The sequence below is a fragment of the Anser anser genome, assembly GCF_964211835.1.
Source record: "Anser anser genome assembly, chromosome: 2".
In the NCBI taxonomy this organism is placed as follows: Eukaryota; Metazoa; Chordata; class Aves; order Anseriformes; family Anatidae; genus Anser; species Anser anser.
This window is the reverse complement of record NC_139721.1, coordinates 82134030-82155503: the sequence shown is the minus strand read 5'-3', so window position 1 is coordinate 82155503 and position 21474 is coordinate 82134030.

Genomic DNA, 21474 nt, shown 5'->3' with positions numbered 1-21474 from the left:
GGCTCAACAAACCAGCCATGTTTTTCCACTGAGATCTTAGTCAGTGCAAGCAGGTAGACAACATCAGAAGTAGAACACAAATATTTATTTGCTTCTAACTCAGGCCTCAAGTTCTCAGTTCAGAAGTTAGTCAAAAAGAATTTTCCAAGTTTCTCTGAGAAACTTTTTAATAGCCCCCTTCCAGAGCACTTCTTTCACTCTGTTATTGTCACAACTGTTTCTTCCTTTGTTAAGTGTATAAGGTAAATTTCTGAATCCTATCACAGTGCTACACTGAATTCACAGCTACATAAAATGTTATATAATATTTAAAGTTTGTTTATTTAAATATTTTATGTAGGTTAGAAAGCATTTTTCTCTTGCTGTAACTGAAAGCAAAGAACATATTAGATGAGAGTAGAGCTTTCATATATATTCATATATTCAGTACTTTGGTTCATGAAGGTTTTATTTTTAATTGATTTTTAATTTGAAAACTTTTAAGTATTTTGAATGTTAGCAAGTATGGCCAGCTTTATAGAGGGCAAAACATAATACTTTTGCCCTTATCATGAAATAAGCAAATATTTTATGTTTTGATTTCTGTTATCCTTATGTATTATATTTTCTACTTGCATTAATTCAATGGGTAAGGCATTTGATGCTGCTTTTAACTGTGGTGCTGAAAGGGTGTACCTCTATCTCTGTCTTCTTAACTAGTACAAGATACAGGACTTGATCCAACATTCATTACATTGTCTCCCTAATTTCACTGGATTTTGGAAAATGCCTTAAGTGAACTATACATTTCTGATTCACTCAGGAAATTAGCCCCAAACCCCATCACAAGACATGACCTCATCTTTATAATGAAGATTGGACAATTTGTTTCAGTAATGGGTATAATGGCACAAAGCCAAAAATGTAAAAAATCTTGTCTGTTATTTTTGTTAACCCAGGAATAATGTAAGCTTTGTACAATGTACAAAGCATCACTAAGGAGCTCTTCCTAAGCTGCTAAAGATGAACTCTGCTCACTGCAATAGGCAGACATGTCTCACTGAGATCAATGAGTATAGTTCATGCGTCTGAATTTAAAATTTCTTCTAGACAATATTGTTTTATTTATTTATTTTCTCCAGTGAACAGTCTCTCAGATTATTTTCCTTTCAGCTGATTGAATTAAATTACTTTTTTCTTAGAACTTCAATATCATTACTTCATTTTCTCAACTGAAGTTTTAGATAGTGAGACCTTTCATACTGTAAGCATTTTGGGGCAAGCATTTTCTTTTACTGTTCATTCAGTGCTCAGGGGTGTATTCTTTCTTAGATCCACAGTATGAATATTCTAAATGTCTAAATGTCTATTCTCAACAGTCCAAATGGGAAGACTATTTTCAATAAAAAATGTCTTGAAGTAAGACCTGCAACCCCAGTTGCATTTGGAAGATTTCACTATACTCTAATATGCAGCATAAAGTCACAGACCCTTCCCATTTATAGATACTGACCATGAAATAAATATGGAAGGGAAAATTTAAGTCTTCATTTTTATATACCTTCAGATTTAAACTTAATGCCCTCCTAGACAACGTGCCTTAGTCAAAAAGACGTTATATGGCTTGTCTCTTTATAAGCAATGGAATTTATATGTTCATCATAGTACACCAGTCATTGCTTTTTGAGATATTTACAGGCCTATAAATCTGAGCTGTCACTCAAGTCTACCAAGTAAATTGTATCCAATAATTTATCTAACTAATTGTTGTGGTTTAACCCGGCCGGCAGCTAAACACCACACAGCCGTTCGCTCACCCTCCCCCCTCCCTCTCTGGGGTGGGGGAGAGAAACGGGAAAGTGAAGCCTGTGAGTTGAGATAGAGACAGTTTATTAAGACAGGAAAATAATAATAACAATAATAATAATAATAGTGATAATGGTAATAGTATTAACAATAATAATGTGTAAGAAAACAAGTGATGCACAATGCAATTGCTCACCACCCGCTGACCATTGCCCAGCCTATCCCCGAGCAGCCGGCCCCCCACCCCGGCTAGCCACCCCTATATATTGTTTAGCATGACGTCAGATGGTATGGAATACCCCTTTGGCCAGTTTGGGTCAGCTGTCCTGGGTCTGTCCCCTCCCAGCTCCTGCTGCACCCCCAGCCTGCTCGCTGGCAGGACAGAGCGAGAAGCTGAAAAGTCCTTGGCTTGGTGTAAGCACTGCTCTGCAACAATTAAAACATCAGCATGTTATCAGCGCTCTTCTCATCCTAATCCAAAACACAGCACCCTACCAGCTACTATGAGGAAAAATTAACTCTGTCCTAACTGGAACCAGGACACTAATGTTGGCAGATTTTTTGAATAAATTGGTCATGCATATATAAATATATGGATAAACACATATAAATGTATATAATGTTTATCAAACTCCTGCTGTTGTTCATAGTCACTACCCACAGGTACTAGACCCCACTGCCATACAGAGTTGCAGGCTCATTTTAATGACATTTTGTCTGTGGATACTGTTAAGAGAAGGAATCTGCTAGTGATTCAATATGATCTCCATGTAAGGAATTGAATTTTTTAAAACAGTTTTATTTTGGGAAATAGCATGTTCAGGCAAGATGATGACGGCTGAATTACATCATAATGTAAATTTCTCTACAGCTTTGACAGTTAAAGCAAACTGATGAATTCCATATGAATTGGTCCCTGTAGCTATAATGAGCCATAGATATAAGTAGATTATTCTATTTGAAACAATACTTCTGTCTCAAATATGAACAATTGCAGTTAATTTAATGTTTTCACACAGGAAAAAAAAAAAAAACTAATTTTATCTGTAGTCTCAGGTTTTGTAATGACCCTTAAACCTAGGACGGATAGCTAAATTTTACATCAGAAACCAGCAGCACAAATTTATTTTTATTGTTTTAATCAGTTCACATCAGAAACAATGGATCATGAAAATAGAGAGCGAGAATGAGTGAGAATTGTTAATGCATACTTTTTTTTGTTATCACTGTATGACACTTTGACCTAACATTCACATAAACATTTTTTAAAATAGATAGAAACACTTTTTTGTTTGTTTGTTTTGTTTTTGAGAGAAAAAAAATAGACATTAAGGATAAGGGTGATGTTTTATAAAAGTAATTGACAGTTATCTTAATGAGAAAGAAACTATTTTGCAAGTTCCTTATTTTTGCAATGTTATGAAAATGACATATAAATTTTAATGTTTCATCCACAGTTGAATGTGCACATATACATTCTTATGTACATAATTATCAAAATCAAGAAGCATTAAAAGCAAAATAAAAGTTTTAGGAGCAGAAAAAATACAATGAAAAAGAAAGAACAGGAGTGTTCAAAATACTTCATAGTCTAGGGACAATAAACAAAATCTAATCCTCATGACTTGATATTACAGTCTATAAAACTGAAAGGTAGCACCTTTCAAATGAATAATAGAAATAAATTTATATGCAGTTCTTCATTAGCCTGAGACAATATTTTCCACAGGTTATTTTTCATGTCAGGGCTCCATAGGATTCAAAAGAGCATAATGTATTCATGGTCAACAAGATTATCTCTGTTTACAATAGAAAAGTCACAATGTAAATGTAAATTAAGGATATAAACACTAGGCCACACTATACCAGACAATAGAAGTTTAGGATAACCTCGCTGTCTTAGTCCATAATCATACATTCTTGTTTCATCACTATACGGGATCGGTTATTGTCAGATGGAAAGGTAGCTGGACTTGATAGTTTCTCTAAGAATTTCCACATAAACCACTCCTCCTGAATGAAAATGGTCTTAGTTGCATTTGTCCTGCTAGAGCTATGAAAATATCTGATCACAGATGCTTCATGTGTGAAATTAGTACTTCATGTCTAACAGTCCACAAAAATGCCACTCAGTCGGTCCTTCTATATGAATACTTCTTTTTTTACTTTTGTTGGATGATTCACTAAAAGACCATTGAGAACTTTCTATGATAAGCCTTTTATTTTCCTTGAAATTAAATCTTATTGATATTAAAGAGGAATCACCAGGCTTAGAACATGGGAAAGAGAGGAAAAAATAAATTATTCCTTCTTCAGGGAACTGGGAGATGCTGTGTGTCCCCTCTTATCAATAACATTGACATCAAGTCTTTTTTTTTTTTTTTTTTCTCATTCCTTTAGTCAATGTGAGATCAGGTCAGGCTAGGATGAAACTTCCAAAATGCTCAGCCAATTAGGCTAATTCTGATGACGTGAACACATGGCAACAATTGGTATAAAATACCGTGCAAGTCAGCATGCCAAAAAGTAATTGGTGGCAGTATTCCAGAAAGAATTAAATTCACTGAATGGATGTTAATAAGATTTTTACTCAGGAGTATTTCTTCTGTCTCATTTTCTGTGTTAGCAACTCTAACAGAACTCTCCCTCATGAATTAGTGAAATGGGCTAGCTAAAACAATATAAATAGAACATATAAAGATTTCTATTAAATGATACCAAGCCTAAGGACTTTCCCTAATGTCCTCATCCATTATCCCAAAGCACTTCAGATATCCAAAGAATGCAGAGGTTGTGAAGAATAATATAAGAAACACACGTGTAAGTGTTTATGCATGTATGTGCATGCATGCATGAAAGAAAGCAGCTGCTTTTCTCTCTGGTAGCACGATCAGAGAAGGAATTCATATGTTGAGGAAGCAATCATGCACAAAAGAGAAGTAGAGAATTTCCAAAATTACCAAGGAGCCTATTTTCCAACTGAAGGTTGGGCAAAGAAGCTAGTCAAATTATAGGGAGTTGTGCGTGGTTTGCATGAAGAGTGTGGGATTTAGGAATTTCAGAAGTGTCTGAAAATGACACCCTCAGTCCCTGGCAGTTCAGAATTCTCCTTTTCACACCAAAGATTGCTTGTTGGCATTTGCAGTTATCCCCACATCCTCATCCCAACATCACAGTCACCTAACAACAGTCCTGAACTTTCTTTTCTTCAAGCAAACAAAACGGAAAGGAACCTGCATATTTAAATAACTGCATGTGTGAAAACATTATACTCTCCTCACTCCATTAGAGCCATGGAACACCTAGAGGTAGAGTAAACTGCTATATATAGTAGGAAAAATAGTACTACAGCTTTGGTTCACGTTGCTCTGACAAAAGCTTTTACACTAACTACTCCTCCTCAGCAGGTACCATTTCTGTAAAGTGTTAGTCTGTTCCCAGTGAAACTGTGTCAAAGGATATCTGGAAAGAACATGTCAGCAGGTACTTAGAAGTAATCCTCACATCTTTCATCCAGTAATTCATTTTGCAGTACCCTTTCCTGTCAAACTTGAAATGAAGAAATTGCCCCCTCTGAGTTGATGAGATTGATTTCTTTTACCGGCAGTGTTGTAACTAGTTTACGTAAAATGAAATGTGTGTCACAAAAAATAAACCACACAGTTACACTGAATAAAGGAGCAAAGTGTTTCTTTATATTGATGGCAAGATTTATTATTATTATTATTATTTATTTTTTGAGTAGGGTCTGAAATTTCACATGAATATTATTCTAATATGTTGTTTAACATATTCTCGGCCCTTTGGCTGGCAATGTAAATACTACATGGCATCATTAGCTAAATGTTTTAAATTATTAGGGCTTATGCTAAGATAATCTAAACCAATTATAAAATATTGCTATTCTATGAGTCATTCAGGAATAGATGATATTTATTTTCATCCAGAAAATGCATGTTTGTATTGTAAGAAAAGCTATCCAGACCTAGAAAACTTGCATTGTATGAGCTAAGACTCAAATATTTCCACATACTTATCACCACTTATTTTAATAACTTTACCCCTCAAAAAAAAAAGATCCAGCCTTGGCACTAATATTAAGAAATATACCAAGCATAAACATGGTTTATTTTATTATTATTATTTGATTCTCTCTATTTGAAGTAGTGGTCTATTTTTATGGGGAGGATTTTTGATGTTCAGTTACTAGGGATGTCAGTAGGTTCTCTTATGTAGAGATCTTTGGAAAGAAGATAAAGGTCTTTTTGGATTGCTGGGAGAAATGGAAAAAAAATAAATGTTTTTGCAATTTTACATGTGCATGTGCATATTTGTGAAAGCACTATTTTACTACAACTATTGTATAGATTCAAGAGTGCAGTAAAATAAAAATAATCGTGCTAAATAATGTTTTCTTTCTAGCATTTTCTTCAGCCTGACTTTCAACTAAAGTAACTTTCCTTATGTCTTTGTGGAAATAAATATGTGGAACATGTAGAGTGTTTCCAATTTATTTGAAACAATTGAGCATCTTACTTTTTTTGCTACATAATCAGTCTTTGGCTTCTCTCTTCAACTGGTCCTACTACAGACATTCCATTTTGTATGACCATGGAATGTAATGGCTCTATTATTCTGTGGTTAAAAATAGGATGTGAATGAAACACTGTAAGTATACGTGGCCTTCTGCTCTGTGTACACTGGATATTTAAGTGATGATAATCACATGGACCATACTGTAATTCTGATAACTTGAACATGGATCTCACAAATGGCAATCATGATTACAACTCTACTGATGCTCAGGCTTGTCTCTGAGGTTTCGACTGAAATATTTTCCTGAATATGTTGAAAAAGAAGGCAAAGTTAAAATAAAACACTTCCTTTTGAAATGTTTATCAAAACTGCATGTTGCTGAGAAAAGCCATAATTATAGTATGACATTTTTTAATAGAAGAAATTATTTTTAACTTGTTCTGACAAGGTCTATGCAGCATTCCTCCTGTGTTAATTGTCTTTTAAAAAAATGGTGAAGTGTTAGTAGTACGCTTCACATTCTAAAAGCAAATATAAGTGGGCTCCTAACAAATGAAAAGAACAAAAGTCGCAGGACCTCCACACATATGGAACCTCTCCATGGATTTGGGTTTCCTAAGTTTTGGGCACATGAAGGCTGAGTTCAATACATTATTAACAAAAAGAGAAAACAATTATATCTGTTATATCTGGTTCCTGTTTAGCATGTGGATCAGTACATATTTGTTGTTTTGCCTTTTTTTTTTTTTTTCTGTTACAGCCCTGTCATCTACTAGTAAGAATCAAGCATATTTTTCTTGCAGACTGTATTAAAGAAACATCTAAGTCTTGAAGAAATGCGGTGACCTTTTCTATAGTCTAACTAACAGCAACTGGTCTGTGACACTGTGGGTTGGGCTCAGTTTCTGCTTCTGCCAGTGGTTTCCTTGGAGACCTTCTACAAGTCGCTTCCTTGCCCTTTTTCACCAGTAGCATTAATTTGATGTATCTCATCTTTCATTTCCTTTGCATACTGTGTGAAAAACAAATGTTTCAGAAGTACTGAACAAACTTTCACCATATCTGCCACATTTTGCTCATTTGGGCTAAACCTTGCTGGATAATTCAGCTTCATAGACAGTTTTGGTTTTCTTGAAGCCCTCCATTTTGACTGACATTTAGTAATGAATAAATGATTATTTGAAACATATCATTCAACTCCATTCTGCCATTACTGGTTTGCTTTTGTGCAAGAATTTAAAATTCAGTAACAAAAAAGAAGACTTCTTTCCCTGGGTATTATCTGACACAAATTGAGAAATACTACAAGTCTTGTGGGAAAACTTCTTTTGTGAGATTTCCAGCAAACATTCCAAGAAGCAAACAGCCTGGGTATTGCTGAATATTAGCTGTAGTTTTTGTTTGTTTGTTTGTTTTGTTTTGTTTTCTTTTGTTTTTGTAGAGAAGTGTCAGGAAAATGTCCTGAAGAAAGAATGCTTGATGGCTGAAGCTGTTGATATTGGCTGTCACAGTTATATTTGCAAAGTATTTTGCTTTATAAATTCTTTATATACAATCTTTCATACTTCAAAATGTAGATTTTCTTTGTTTGATACCCTCACTTTAGTCCAGCACCAGCTGAGAAGCTATGCAATTGGTCTGAAGACAACCCAGAATCCCTCTTTGCCTTTTTTTAAGGATGATGATAGTGAAGGTTGGTAACATTGAGATGTGACCTCATTCTTTTTCTTTCCATTTATGAATTTTTCTTCTCAGTCATGCTTTATACCCAGTTAGTCTGATTCTCTCTTTGCTTACTCTGTCTTGAAAATATCATTTGAGCTTAATCAATGGAAATAAAATCCAAAATGTGAACCAATCTCTATTTTCAAAATACATATCTTCCACTTTAAAGAAACACATTCTGAAAATAAGTTATGTGGTTCAAATACCCTCCAAGAAAAAATGAAAATATCACACATTATACTTTTAATTACTCATTTTTACTCTTTGGTGAGGCAAAATGCAAGCAGAAGACAGTCATTCCTATTTAAAAACCTCACCCTAACATTAAAAGAATATAGAACTACTGTCAAATCCTGGACACTCTACAAAAAGCAAATAATTATGCTACTTCTTAACGCAATATATTTCATTCTGGAGGAAATTTTTCTGTCAAAATTATAAGGACCAGCAGATGGTGCTATTGCAGATGGCTGTCTTGTTCTTTTCTGACCACAACTACCATAAATTGTTGAATAAATATATATATTGTCTGCCATGGTATGGTACTTCTTAGAAGCTGTGGATGTTATTTCTGTAAAAGTCTGTATCTCTGATAGCTTTATTTTCTTAATGATATTATACGGAATTTAGCCATACAAGCGACCAGAAGTCACATGGTATGAGGAAATTGCAGTGTTTGCCTTGCTGGAATGGAGGAAAAGTACTCAAGTAAGAATTAACGATGTGCTACTGCAGAGACAATATTTTCTGGTTCCATAATGTTTGAATAGAACAACTTGTAATTACTGTAATTTGAAGTATTCAGTTAGATTCTCACAAGGTAAAAAACAACAACAAAAAAGGTAAAACGACATTGTGGTTTCAAGCACATAATGTAAATCTTCTCTAGGTAAACAAAACAGAAGGGAAGTGTCTCAAGACAGAGGCATTAGCACTTTAAAGCCATTATTATTAAAGCCAAAAGTTTAGACCAAAAGTTTAGACCAAGTTCAAGGTCAGTTGGGAGTTTGTCCTTCCCACCGTCATGGTCCTCCAGCTCAGGGTACCCTGGGTCCCCAAGCCCATCATCAGTGTTGAAGACAGAGGCAAAGACGGCGTTAAACGTCTCTGTTTTGCGTATGTCATTGTCATATATGGGAGGGGAGGGGAGGGGAGGGGAGGGGAGGGGAGGGGAGGGGAGGGGAGGGGAGGGGAGGGGAGGGGAGGGGAGGGGAGGGGAGGGGAGGGGAGGGGAGGGGAGGGGAGGGAAGGGAAGGGAAGGGAAGGGAAGGGAAGGGAAGGGAAGGGAAGGGAAGGGAAGGGAAGGGAAGGGAAGGGAAGGGAAGGGAAGGGAAGGGAAGGGAAGGGAAGGGAAGGGAAGGGAAGGGAAGGGAAGGGAAGGGAAGGGAAGGGAAGGGAAGGGAAGGGAAGGGAAGGGAAGGGAAGGGAAGGGAAGGGAAGGGAAGGGAAGGGAAGGGAAGGGAAGGGAAGGGAAGGGAAGGGAAGGGAAGGGAAGGGAAGGGAAGGGAAGGGAAGGGAAGGGAAGGGAAGGGAAGGGAAGGGAAGGGAAGGGAAGGGAAGGGAAGGGAAGGGAAGGGAAGGGAAGGGAAGGGAAGGAAAGGAAAGGAAAGGAAAGGAAAGGAAAGGAAAGGAAAGGAAAGGAAAGGAAAGGAAAGGAAAGGAAAGGAAAGGAAAGGAAAGGAAAGGAAAGGAAAGGAAAGGAAAGGAAAGGAAAGGAAAGGAAAGGAAAGGAAAGGAAAGGAAAGGAAGCACTGGGCTTCCTTTGTTAGAGAAAAAATACATAACCCCAGATTATCTGTCTATAAATATGGTGAGCCAAGATAAGTTATTGTAGCAAAGCAAAATAATATATTCATTTTCAATAATTCCAATGAAGCTTTAGAGTCCCGGTCAGCCAATTTGCTAAATAAATGAAGTACTAATATAGTTCAATTGAGAATAATAGTCTGAAGCTTACATTTAACAAAATATTCTTTTTGATTATCCAATTACTTTAAAAAAAAACCAACAACAACAACAAAAAAAACCTATCTGGTTTATCTTAACCTTTGCTCTTTCCCCTTAGTTTACCTGAGAACATTCTTATTTAACGTTTTTTTTAAACAAAGTGTTCACATTTCTACCAAAGTTAAATGAACGCATCAATTCACTTTACACAAACCACTGAACAACTACTAAATTATGACAGATTGAGGCCTGCACAGACATCTGAGTTTTTCAATCCAGTGGAAAGATGCTTAAAGTCCCCAGTATTTTATAGTTCCCATAAAGGTACCAGTCTCTTTGTGAATGATGTGAAACCTGAAAAGTGCTGCCATTTTCTGACTGAAAAAAGACAGTTCTCCATCTCTGGTTTCTTTCTGCCTCTTCTCACTGTTCCTTCAGTGGTTGCTGCACACATTCAGAGCAGCCTTGGCTGGAGGTATGCAGCAAGAAATGAGTGGTGCAGTTGGCAGTACACCCCTGCTTTCAAGCTTTGATTGCACACTAGGGACTATGAAGCACAGGCTTTTAGTTAGCAGCCTCTGAAGCTTCCTTTTTACTACTTAGTTGATTGTGCCAAAAAGGGATGGTGAGAAGAGGAAGACATGAAATGGCCATGCAACTTGTGAAAAACAAATCAGTGTCATGTATAAAAGTTTAATTTTTAAATTAAATTTTCTGAAAGCTATAATCTCTCTAGAAAAAATACTAAGAAAGTAGATCAATTAGCACTCAGAGATTAAGCGTATCAAAACTGCAGCATGTAATAGTCAGGAGTAAGGATCCTTCAATGCAATTAAGTAAGCAAGCTGTCTAACTGCTCATTTTCAAAGGACGTTGTCCCTTCCTGGCAGCCACTGTAAAACTCAAGTTTTCTTTTTTTTTTTTTTTTTCCTATTGCTAAATTCATCCAGGGTGTTTTAGAGCCATAAAGACAGTGGTATCTAACATAGATCTGCAGTATGTCATGATAACACTCTAAAGAATAGACATAGGGACAAGAATGAAAAATTTTCCCAGACTCTGGTTCTCTGGACTCTACTGAACCACCTCTACCTGAGAAGAGGCTTTGTGGAGAAGTGTTTTGTATCTTCTAACACAGCACTATGGATCACATGGTACATGTGATGTAAAACATTGTCAGAAAGAATCCTACCAACATTCTTTTGACTCAAAAAAAAAAAAAATTTACATTTGCAGCCATCTCGAAGTATGACATGTAGGCTGTGTCCACAGTCTAAGCCTAGAGCTACAACAGAAATCTTTCCACCTTACACTTTTGCCTTATATGTTTCTACATGCTGCATGGTGCAAATCTGGCTATTATGCTGATATCCTTGCTTGCTTGCTTCCAGAAAAAAAGTTTTCTGGACCCCAATATTTTGGGTGGGTTTATGTCCATAGTCCCTAACATTTTTTCCCAGCATATCTTTAATGTGTCTCCTGTGCAGCTGTTAGGTGTGGTTTAGATGTTGGTTTTCCTGTATTCATAGAAATTAAATGGCAGTCATCGCACTAGCAGCTGAGAATGAGATGGAGAGGGTGCAAGCATGTTTTTTTGTTGGTGGTGGTGTTTTCTTGTTATTTTCATTTGTGGCTGGGAGAGTCAGCACAAAAGCAAAGAGGAATCAGCTGCATGTCAAGAATGATATACGTAAGCCAAGAAATGGGCACACAGCAGTGGGTGGGATGTAAAAAAGTGGGATAAGATAATGTCAAGATAATTATGTCAAGATAAAGTGGAAGACTTCCAATTAAGGAAAAAAAAAATGCATTTCCCAGATGCAGAACTGGCTGTAGTGCACTAGTACAACCCATTGAAATGAGATCTGATTTGATAAAGGAAAACCAAGTCATGGTTACACAGCATGGAAGCACAAAACCTTAGACTGTAATCAGGTATCGGTCAAAACATCTCAGCTTAGACTCACAGAATCATCATATAATCCAGGTTTAAAAAAGACCTTCAAGATCATCAGGTCTAACCATCAACTTGACCTACCGAGTCCCATCACTAAACCATGTCCCTTAGTGCCATTTCTATACACCGTTTAAAAACCTCCAGGAACAGAGACTCTACCGCTTCCTTGGGCAGCTCATTCCAATGCTTGAGCACACACTCCATGAAGAAATTCCTCCTGATATTCTATCTAAAAGTCCCCTTGCGGTACTTGAGACTGTTTCCTTGTGTCCTAACACTTGGCACCCAAGAGACTGACACCCTCCTCCTTGCAACCTTCTTTCAGGTAGTTGTAGAGAGCAAAGAGGTCTTTCCTCAGCCTCCTCTTCTCCAGACTAAACAACCCCAATTCCCTCAGTTTCTCCTCATAACTCTTGTTCTCTAGTCCCTTCACCAGCTTCATTGCATTTCTCTGCACACACTTGAGAAAATTCTTGCAGTGAGGGGCCCAAACCTGAACACAATATTCAAGGTGCAACCCCACCAGCGGTGTGTTTAAGGGGACAGTCAATTCCCTAGTCCTGCTGGCTACAAGGGAACAATAATTTCCCAGTCCTGCTGGCATGCTGTTTCTGATGCAGGCCAGAATGCCAATGGCCTTCTTGGCCACCTGGGCACACTGCTGCCTCATGTTCAGCCAGCTGTCAAATAGCAACTTCAAGGTCCTTTTCTGCCAGGCAACCTTCCAACCACCCTTCCCCAAACCTGGGGAAGCATGGGGTTGTTATAAGCCAAGTGCAGCACCCAGCATTTAGCCTTATTGAATGCCATGCAATTTGGTGTGGCCCATCAATCCCTCAAGGAGATCAACAGTACCACTTAACCTGGTATCATCTGCAAACTCACTGAGGGTGCACTCAATCCCCTTATCCAGGTCTTTGATAAAAACACTAAACAAAATTGGCCTCAATACTGAGCTTTGGCAAATACCACTGGTGATTGGTCACCTCTTCACCACAATTCTTTGAGCCTTGCCATCCATCCAGTTCTTCACCCAGTGAACTCCACACCTGTCAAAGCCATAAGCAGACTTTTTTTTTTTTTTTCCAGGAGAAGCTTGGAAAATCCTGAGTGGAAGCAGTCAAAAGCTAACAAAGGAAGCATATCTTTATGTGTGCAGGACTGAATCTTAGGGATGAGCTAGGCACAGCAGCCTGCCTGAATGGGGTGCTTATTATATTTCCATCCCTTTCTCAGTTGTGTCTGAACATATAACTACAGAAAGCAACTGTTCCATATTTCTGCAGGCACTGGTGGGCAACCAGGAATCCACACTGATAGTATCACTGGCTGATTTGGAAAGATGAATGGTGCTCCATCTTCAAGACTTTTCCAAGAGAAAAAATATTTTCTCTGATTCATACATTCACACTAAATGTGCAAAAATACCAGCAATAATTTCTGAACAAAGAAGTCCATAGTACATTTCCTTAGAGCATGGTGATGGGGACAACAGCAAGAAAAAATCAGTTACTGTCTGGGCAAATTCAGCAAGATCTTTCTTTGCAAAAGACCTCATGGGAGTCCAGATTTTATGAAAGCCAATACTCTTGGCATTTCAGCATACTTCTGTGTCTTTAGAGGAGTGTCTTGTCAGGGAAGTGACAATTGGACACAGACAGAATGATCTTCAAGAAGAGCATTTATTAGAGTCAGCTGTCAAGCTGTTTAAATAAGATATGCTTTAAAAAAAATCACTAAGTGTTGTGCTGTAAAAAAAAAATCTTTTTATTGTTTTTGTAAACGAAATGATAAATATCATCCATATATGCAGTACTGTTGACAGTTCTTTGAGAAGAAAACATGGACAACATTTTAACATGTATCATTACACAGTGAAGACATTTTGTATCTTTAATATTTGTATTGAAATAATAATAAAAAAAAGAACAAAACAATCATTCAATGAAAAACAGATAAAGACCCATGTACACTATTAGTTTGATGAGAAAAAATATTAGGAAAATGTTTTATTATTATCAAACTAAAATACCTATGAAAAGCAACAAAGGGATTTATGATTGTGCTAAAAAAAGCTTTGCTGATTAGTTTAAAATTATTTAAAACATTGTAAATACAAAACAAGTATTTTACTGGAATTAAACAAACAAACAAAAAAAAAACCAGCATGAGGAGAGTACTGTTTATGGGAGGAGAGCTGTTTATGGAAGCTTTCGTATTCAAACCTTTCCCATACTTCATTTAATTCTCCACTTGTCCAGCAAGCAATTGTTAAAGACATGGGTTATACTGCTTCCAGCTGTAGAAAGTGTGTATGGCAGCACAAAGAGTAAATATTCCCACTTGTGCATTGGAAGTGATAAAGAGAGTTTCGGGCCACTTCATTCAATTGTCTACACTGTTTTGGTGCAGGTGTATGGTGTCTTAGGGCACTGTCTCCTTTCAGTCCTCTGTTCTCCTGTTACCTCTCCAGTGCTAGATCCCCCCAGTTCCTCATCATTCACTCACCACTTTCTTTGTGTGTTTCCTGAGCTGAGTCACTGTTTCAATGCCTGTGAAAGGTTCCTGACAAAACACTGATCAAGAAAAGTAACATGATTCTTTAAGGGGACAAAATAATAACAAAAGACGTCTCTATTTCTATTTCTTCCACCTATTTTCCGTGCTGTACTTGGTTTCCCATAAAGATTTTTTTACCGATATGTATAAGATAAAGGTGTTTGCTTATTTGGTTGGTTGGTTGGTTGGTTTTGTTTTTTTTTTTTCTTCTAGTTTGGAACGCTGTAAAGCTGCAGGGATATAGGCTGCATGGCAATCTTTGTTCCTAGCCACAAGGAAAGATGCTGACAAGAGGAGTCCAAAGCTATGAGTATTTTTCTAGGGAACAATTTAAGGAATTTATTACAGATGATGCAGTTAAGGCTGCAATTTTTACTCCTGAGAGCGTTAAAGAGTTTTTCTGGCCCGTTTGTTGCCTAATTGCACACAGAAATGATTTCCATGGATTTCACCGCATGTTTGCATTGGAAAGTATCTTGGGCAAAAGAACCTCATGCATTTTTTTCTAAAAGTCCCAAGACTATCTTCTATACCATCCAGGACACTTGTCTATGGACCAAGCAGCTCTCTGACACAGGACTTGGGGATCTTTCTGATGCTTTGCAACACAAGCCAAAAAAATCTAACTCCCTTTCCCTGGTCTGACCTCTTTGGCAAACTATGTTGCCTTTAACTTCTCAGCATGTTATTGAATAGTTCATCCGGGATCAGAATACTGTATTTTAATATAGTATACCTGTATATTTCTGTATATTAGAAGCAGTGCAGAATTGCTCCATCAGAGCATAGATTTCCAATTAGGTGAACATGAATTTGCTCTTGTGCTTTAGTTTGTAGTGGTCAGACACAATTTTGTTGGCAGCGATACATCTAGCCTATCACTCTTTATAGAACCAACATTCAGCCATTGACTCCAGGAGCTGTCTGAAGCTGTATGCATGAAATACTTCTAAATAATAAATACAATAATAAATAGTAAATATGAATAGTGTAAATATAAGAGATTTGAAAAAAGAAAATGATTCTTACAAGAGTCCTTACCTTTTCCCTCTGCCCTTAAAAAAATGATGGACTACTGGTCTCAGACTGAAGAAAAAGAATTTGACGTGAAAATGAATGCCTTGCTTCATCTCCCAAGACTTTTTTTTTCTCCATATTCTTTATTATCACTTAGTTAATGTTCCCTTATCTTTCTCTTCTCCTTCATATACACACACATGTATGTTTATATGCATATAGATATTTGTCTGTGTTCAAGACTATGATATGGATCAGAAGTCAATGTGACTCCAAGCTTCTGCAGCATGCAAGTCTGTTGAAATGCTAAGTCCCTGAAGCAGCTCCAAATTTTCTTTTTCCCACTCTTACCTTATGAAAGATTTGGAATATTTCATTACCTTTGCCATTTATTAATCTTTTATCTTCTTCTTTTATCTTCTTTTTATCTTCTCAACCTCACCTTAATTCTGATTTATGTCATTTTTGCAGTGACTGCTGTGTCTCCAGTTGTGATATGATTAATCATACAAGCCAATAAAGTCTTTCTTGGGTTTGGCAGAAATAGAAGAACTAATTTTTTTTCTTTTTCTTAGACAATGGTACATGCAGTTATCTAGGACAAGATACTGTGCAAATAAAGAAGGTATTGTTTCTATAATGTTAAAGGTGAAGGAAATAGAAGAACTGAGAATGAAACTTAGGGTCAGTGTGACCTTTGGACAGTCTGTGTAGGCTCTGAATAGTCATTGAGAAGCAATTATGTGAACAGCAGAAACCTACACAGACACAAGTGTTGCAATGACACTTGCTTTGTCCTTGTTGGATATCATCTGAGGGCTGAGGGCATAACAGAGGTGGTTTTATTTCATGACTGAATGACCTGGATGCACCTATCTGGATGGCATTATATGAAGCCACTACAGCAACAAAAGTCAAATATCTTTCAAAAATCTTGAGACATAAAGTGGGGCTTCAACAAACATTGTCAAAATTCCCATTACATGTGCCCTTAAAACTGTAGTTCATGACTGTTCACAGAGCAGCATCCTAGTCTGAGGGTCCCACTCCCCTTGAAGTCATTCTCCAGTCTTCCACTGGAGCTGAATTGGGTCCTACAGGTCAGAGGCCTTTGTAGGTGTTGAAAATCAGAGGCATCCCTTCAGTAGTTTCACACTATGTATTGTTTCCTTTTTTCTTAGTGGTCCTGGACTATTCCTGAATAGCATTCACTGACAGCACCAGAAAGAGAAAAAAAAAAAAAAAAAAGTGGAACTACAGCAGTCCTCAAATCCTCGTTTATTGAATGTCAAACTGAGAGCCGTTATTGACCCAGGGGGATTAAGACTTATTCAGGGTGCCAAGTAATTATAGAATTGACATTAGATCATCATTTATGCTCACAGTATAGTCAGGAATGACAATGTCAGCTAAAACAAGTACAAATAAGAAAGACCCCACAGTTTATAATATTCCTGAGAAGCGCTGCACAGGGTTTAAGTAAATGAGGATCATCTGGTGTAGTAGCTGCTCGTTTCCATTGGAAAAAAACACCTGCTGTTCTCAGTGGCAGTTAACTCTAATACAACAATCCCTGAGCCAAAGCAATAAACTAACAGCAAATGTTGCTTTCTGTTTTGTGTCTCTTCAGTTAGGTAAAGGATAGAGCAAATTACAGAAGAGATCTCTAAAGCAGAAAGCTTTGGTACTCAGCAAATGTACTTCTTTATCAGGGAATTGTGTAATAGGGTTTTGCAGAACCTACAGCACTTGCTTCAATTGGTACAAGTTATTCATTCACAGGTCAGGTATCAGTCCCTTTTGCATGTTTTCCACCCAGTGCTTTCCAGATTAAATTCCAGCATATACAAATTCATCTGCTACATAGATGAAAACTCCTCAAACTGGAAATACTTACTGGGCTCTCTAAGTATCAGTGTGATGTCATTGCATTATGGAGCTCCGCAAACAAAACTTTATACCCAACCCAGAAACATTCACTACAAAATATCTTTCTAAAAAATGTTAATGTCAGGACAAACAATGGGGCTTTTGGTATAACACACCAGCTTTCCAAACAGGAGGGCTGAAGGAAATCCTGGTAGGTCACTAGGAGACAATCATAAATGTAGTTTCCCAATAGATAAGACTTCTCTAGACAAGGCTATTTTATAGAAATACTACTAAAAACTCATACTGATGGAATGGATCCTAGCAGCTGAAAGATCTATGAACATAAGAGACAGGAGCATGGGAACATGCAAATAAACTCACTGCAGCTCAGTTTAAAGAAAAGATCTTAAAGAAAATAAAATTAAAAAAAAAAAACTAACTAAACAACTAAATTATCAGAAGGTAGCAAAGAGAGAGTGTAGCAAAGAGAGAGATTTTCACATGGAGTAAATTTTTCAGTTTTTTTTTTATTTCTCTATATCCAAATTAAAAATGTCTCAAGCAGTTCAGCTTTGGAAAAGCGGATAGCTAGCTAAATAACACCTCCCTACCTTTTTAAAATTAGCTTTGTTTATGCTAACCTTTCTGAAGCAAAGACCTTTTTATATAGCTGCCCTGGAAAACAGAAAACCTGCCTTTCTTCTTTTTTCTTTATGGCAATGAGACTTTTCTGTTGTTTAGGCTGTGGAAGAAGGACACTTAACAGCAAACGAGACAAGAAAAAAAAAAAAAAAGACATAAGAGTAAGGAGTGATCTGGTCATTGAGTACTTTTTTATATGTGCATTTATTATGTTAATATCAGTTAACCATCTCTGAAGGTACAGAAGTAGATAAACACCTACCTGAAATTTTCAAACTGCAGATTTCTTATTTACATTCTCATTTCTGTCTACTATGTGAACACACAAATATCTGTGTACGTTCACACTCACATAATAGCTAAACTGTTCCACACTATATATTTTACAGGCTGTATTCAAACCATATATTTCAGGATCTGTGCTAGGGATTTCCTTTTGTGACCAAGCTGTCATTCTTAAAATTAAAGTAAAAATGCTGCATAATAGTCTACTAGAACTTAACCTGAAATAGAAGACATGAATTTACTAGCCAAGAGGTATTGCATTTACTGGAAATAGAACTTTCCATTTTTTTTCTCTTAGTTCTATTTATAGATAAAAAGTAAAGAACAACAACTGTACTAAAGTGATGATATAAATGTGAATTTTTATCTGGCTGCTGTTTGCAGATGGATCTGCTCTTTCTGATAAGCTGCCACCTTAATCTTCAGGTTTTGAAGAAGAGTATGATATTTAAAAATAACAAAGCATTAATTCTTGTTGAGTTACGTATGTTCTTGGAGCTAGAATTGCTAGCAATTTTAATGTTGACCGTATCGGCACTTGTTAGGCCATACCTGTAATCCTGTATCTAGTTTTGTTTCCCCCAGCTCAAAAGAGACACTGAAAAAAAAAATGGAGAGAGTCCAGCAGAGTTCCAGCCAGGTCCTTAGAAGATTGGAAAATGGACATAAGAAGAAAAGTTGAAGGATTTGGTTTCTTGAAGGGAAAGTTCAGGGGTGAGCTAATCACAGTTTTCCAATACCTCAAAAATAGAGAAGATGAAGATACTGCCTTCATGAGGATGCATGGCAACAGGAGAAGAGGAAATGGGCACAAGTTGCTTCAAGGGAAAATCAGTTCGTATATAAGAAAAGAAATCCTTCACCATAAGATGAACCGAGGATTTGGATAGGTGGCACAGAGGAAGCTTCCTGTTACAAATATTCAAGACTCAGTTTGATAACACCTTGAATGAGGCCCTCTTTTCAACAGAAGGTTGTTGCAGATGATTTCCAGAGATCATTTCCAACCTAGATTTTTCCATGAACCCCTGTTCATGTGATTCTTTCTTTATAAATCAGCATGCAAGTGATTAGAACATGCTCTTCTAAAGCCAATAAAGCCTGCAAGCCAAAAGTTACAGTATTTTAACTCGCCTGAGCATGTATCATTGGTCTGTAACAGGAGGCATATACTCAGTGGTATAACAAGCACAGTTGCTGTTACCTGCAAAGTATTTGTCCAGCAGCCAAGGAAAGGGAAACAGCAGAGGAAGCACTAATGAAAACTGCTCATGAAATAACCAAGTATCTGCACTACAGTGATGTAAGGAAAGAAACAATGGGAAGGTGTAGTTTCCTCGTGTTTTCATAAAGTCAATGTTTCCCTCAAACTGCTTATATCTCAAAGTAAAATAAAATAAAATAAAATTATATGTTTAGACATTTAAAAAGAAGTGAAGGATGATGGAAAAGGCAGAGCAAAGAACTGGGATTACAATGTGTGTGTGGAGCTGAAATCTTACTTCTGTTTTCAAGTTGCTCATCACAAACTCATGTGACTTCTTAAATGCAAACATATTACAGGGTAGCAACAGCTATTAATGTCCAAAATAACACTAGGTCCTTGCCTAGTAAGTATTTGTGCACCAAAAGAGGTCATTTTCCCACCATATTCAGCATTGCTGTAGCATCACTTTGAGTGTTGTGTGCAGTTCCACAGCACAAAAAGGATCTAAAAGTCCTTAAAAGCATCCAGTGGAGGAAAAGCAAAGCCAGGAAAAGGTCTTGAGGGCATGTCCTATGAGGAGAGGCTGAGGACACTCGGGTTGTCTAATCTGGAGAAGAGGAGAAAGCAAGGCAGCCTCATGGCTTCAACTCTCTGAGGAGAGGAAGCTCAGAGGGAGGTGCTGATCTCTGCTCCTGGTCACCGATGGCAGGACACACAGGAACAGCACAACACTGTGCCAGGGGAGGGTCAGACTGGACACAAGGAAAAACGTTTTTACTGTGAGGGTGGACAAACACTGGAACAGGCTTCCTGGCAAGACGGTTGATGCCTAACGCCTCTCAGTATTCAAGAGGCATCTGGACAATTCCCTCAATAGTATGCTTTAACTTTTGGTCAGCCCTGAAGTGGTCAGGCTGTTGAACTTGAAGATCCAGTCCAACTGAGATATTCTATTTCATTCTGGGCAACCCAATCTAGTGGGTGGCATCCCTCTCCATGCCAGAGGGGTTAGAAGTAGAAATTCTTTAAGGTCCCTTCCGACACAATCCATTCTATGATTCATTTCAATTTGATTTTATTCAATTCGATTCTATAAATTTACATCTAGCCATAGTGTATTTAGCTGATTGTCTGTGTTTCAGCACAATAACTATTTTGTTGTTGTTGTTGTTGATATACTTTATTTTTTCATTTGTAAAATGTTTAAGACTGTGGAATATATTTCATGAATACTGAATACTGTGCATTAATTTTGCCCAAATATACTGTTTTGTTTAAAAGGCAAACATCAGGACTCTTCTCGTACTTTAATCCAATATTGTTTCTATGGTTTTAAGCATTGATCATTACAATGAACTAAAGGAAGGAAAAAGATATTAAAATGAGGCAATCTGGGAAACGTGACAGCTGCTTACTATTAAAGCTTGGGTTCAACCCATCTTTAATGGTCACTTGATTTGTGCAGTTGAACACCGGAACTAATGACTGTTACACAAAATTTACCACAACACCATTACAACAAATTTAGTGCTGTACAGACTTTGAAAGGACTGGAACAACTCAAGTATTTAAGAATCAAGGCATTTATACTCTGAGATACTTATTAAAACTCTCATATAATCTCAACACTTTGTCTAACTCCTAGGCAAAGAAACAAAACATTTCTGCTACAGCTTAACTGCAGAACACAGATTTAGAAGCAAAACATCTACAATATGGCATACTTCTGACACCTGATAGTTGACCTACTTCACACAGTGCTACAGAGAGAGTGATCTGTGTGCAAAGCTACTCAAAAAAATATGTTTAATGAATTTAGGACATTACATCCCCATTTGCAACAGTAATTTAAGCACATAAGAAGAGTTGAGAACTGTACCTCTTGTGGGAATTACTTAATAACAAATACCTAAAGTCTCGTTTATTTATTTATTTATTTTAA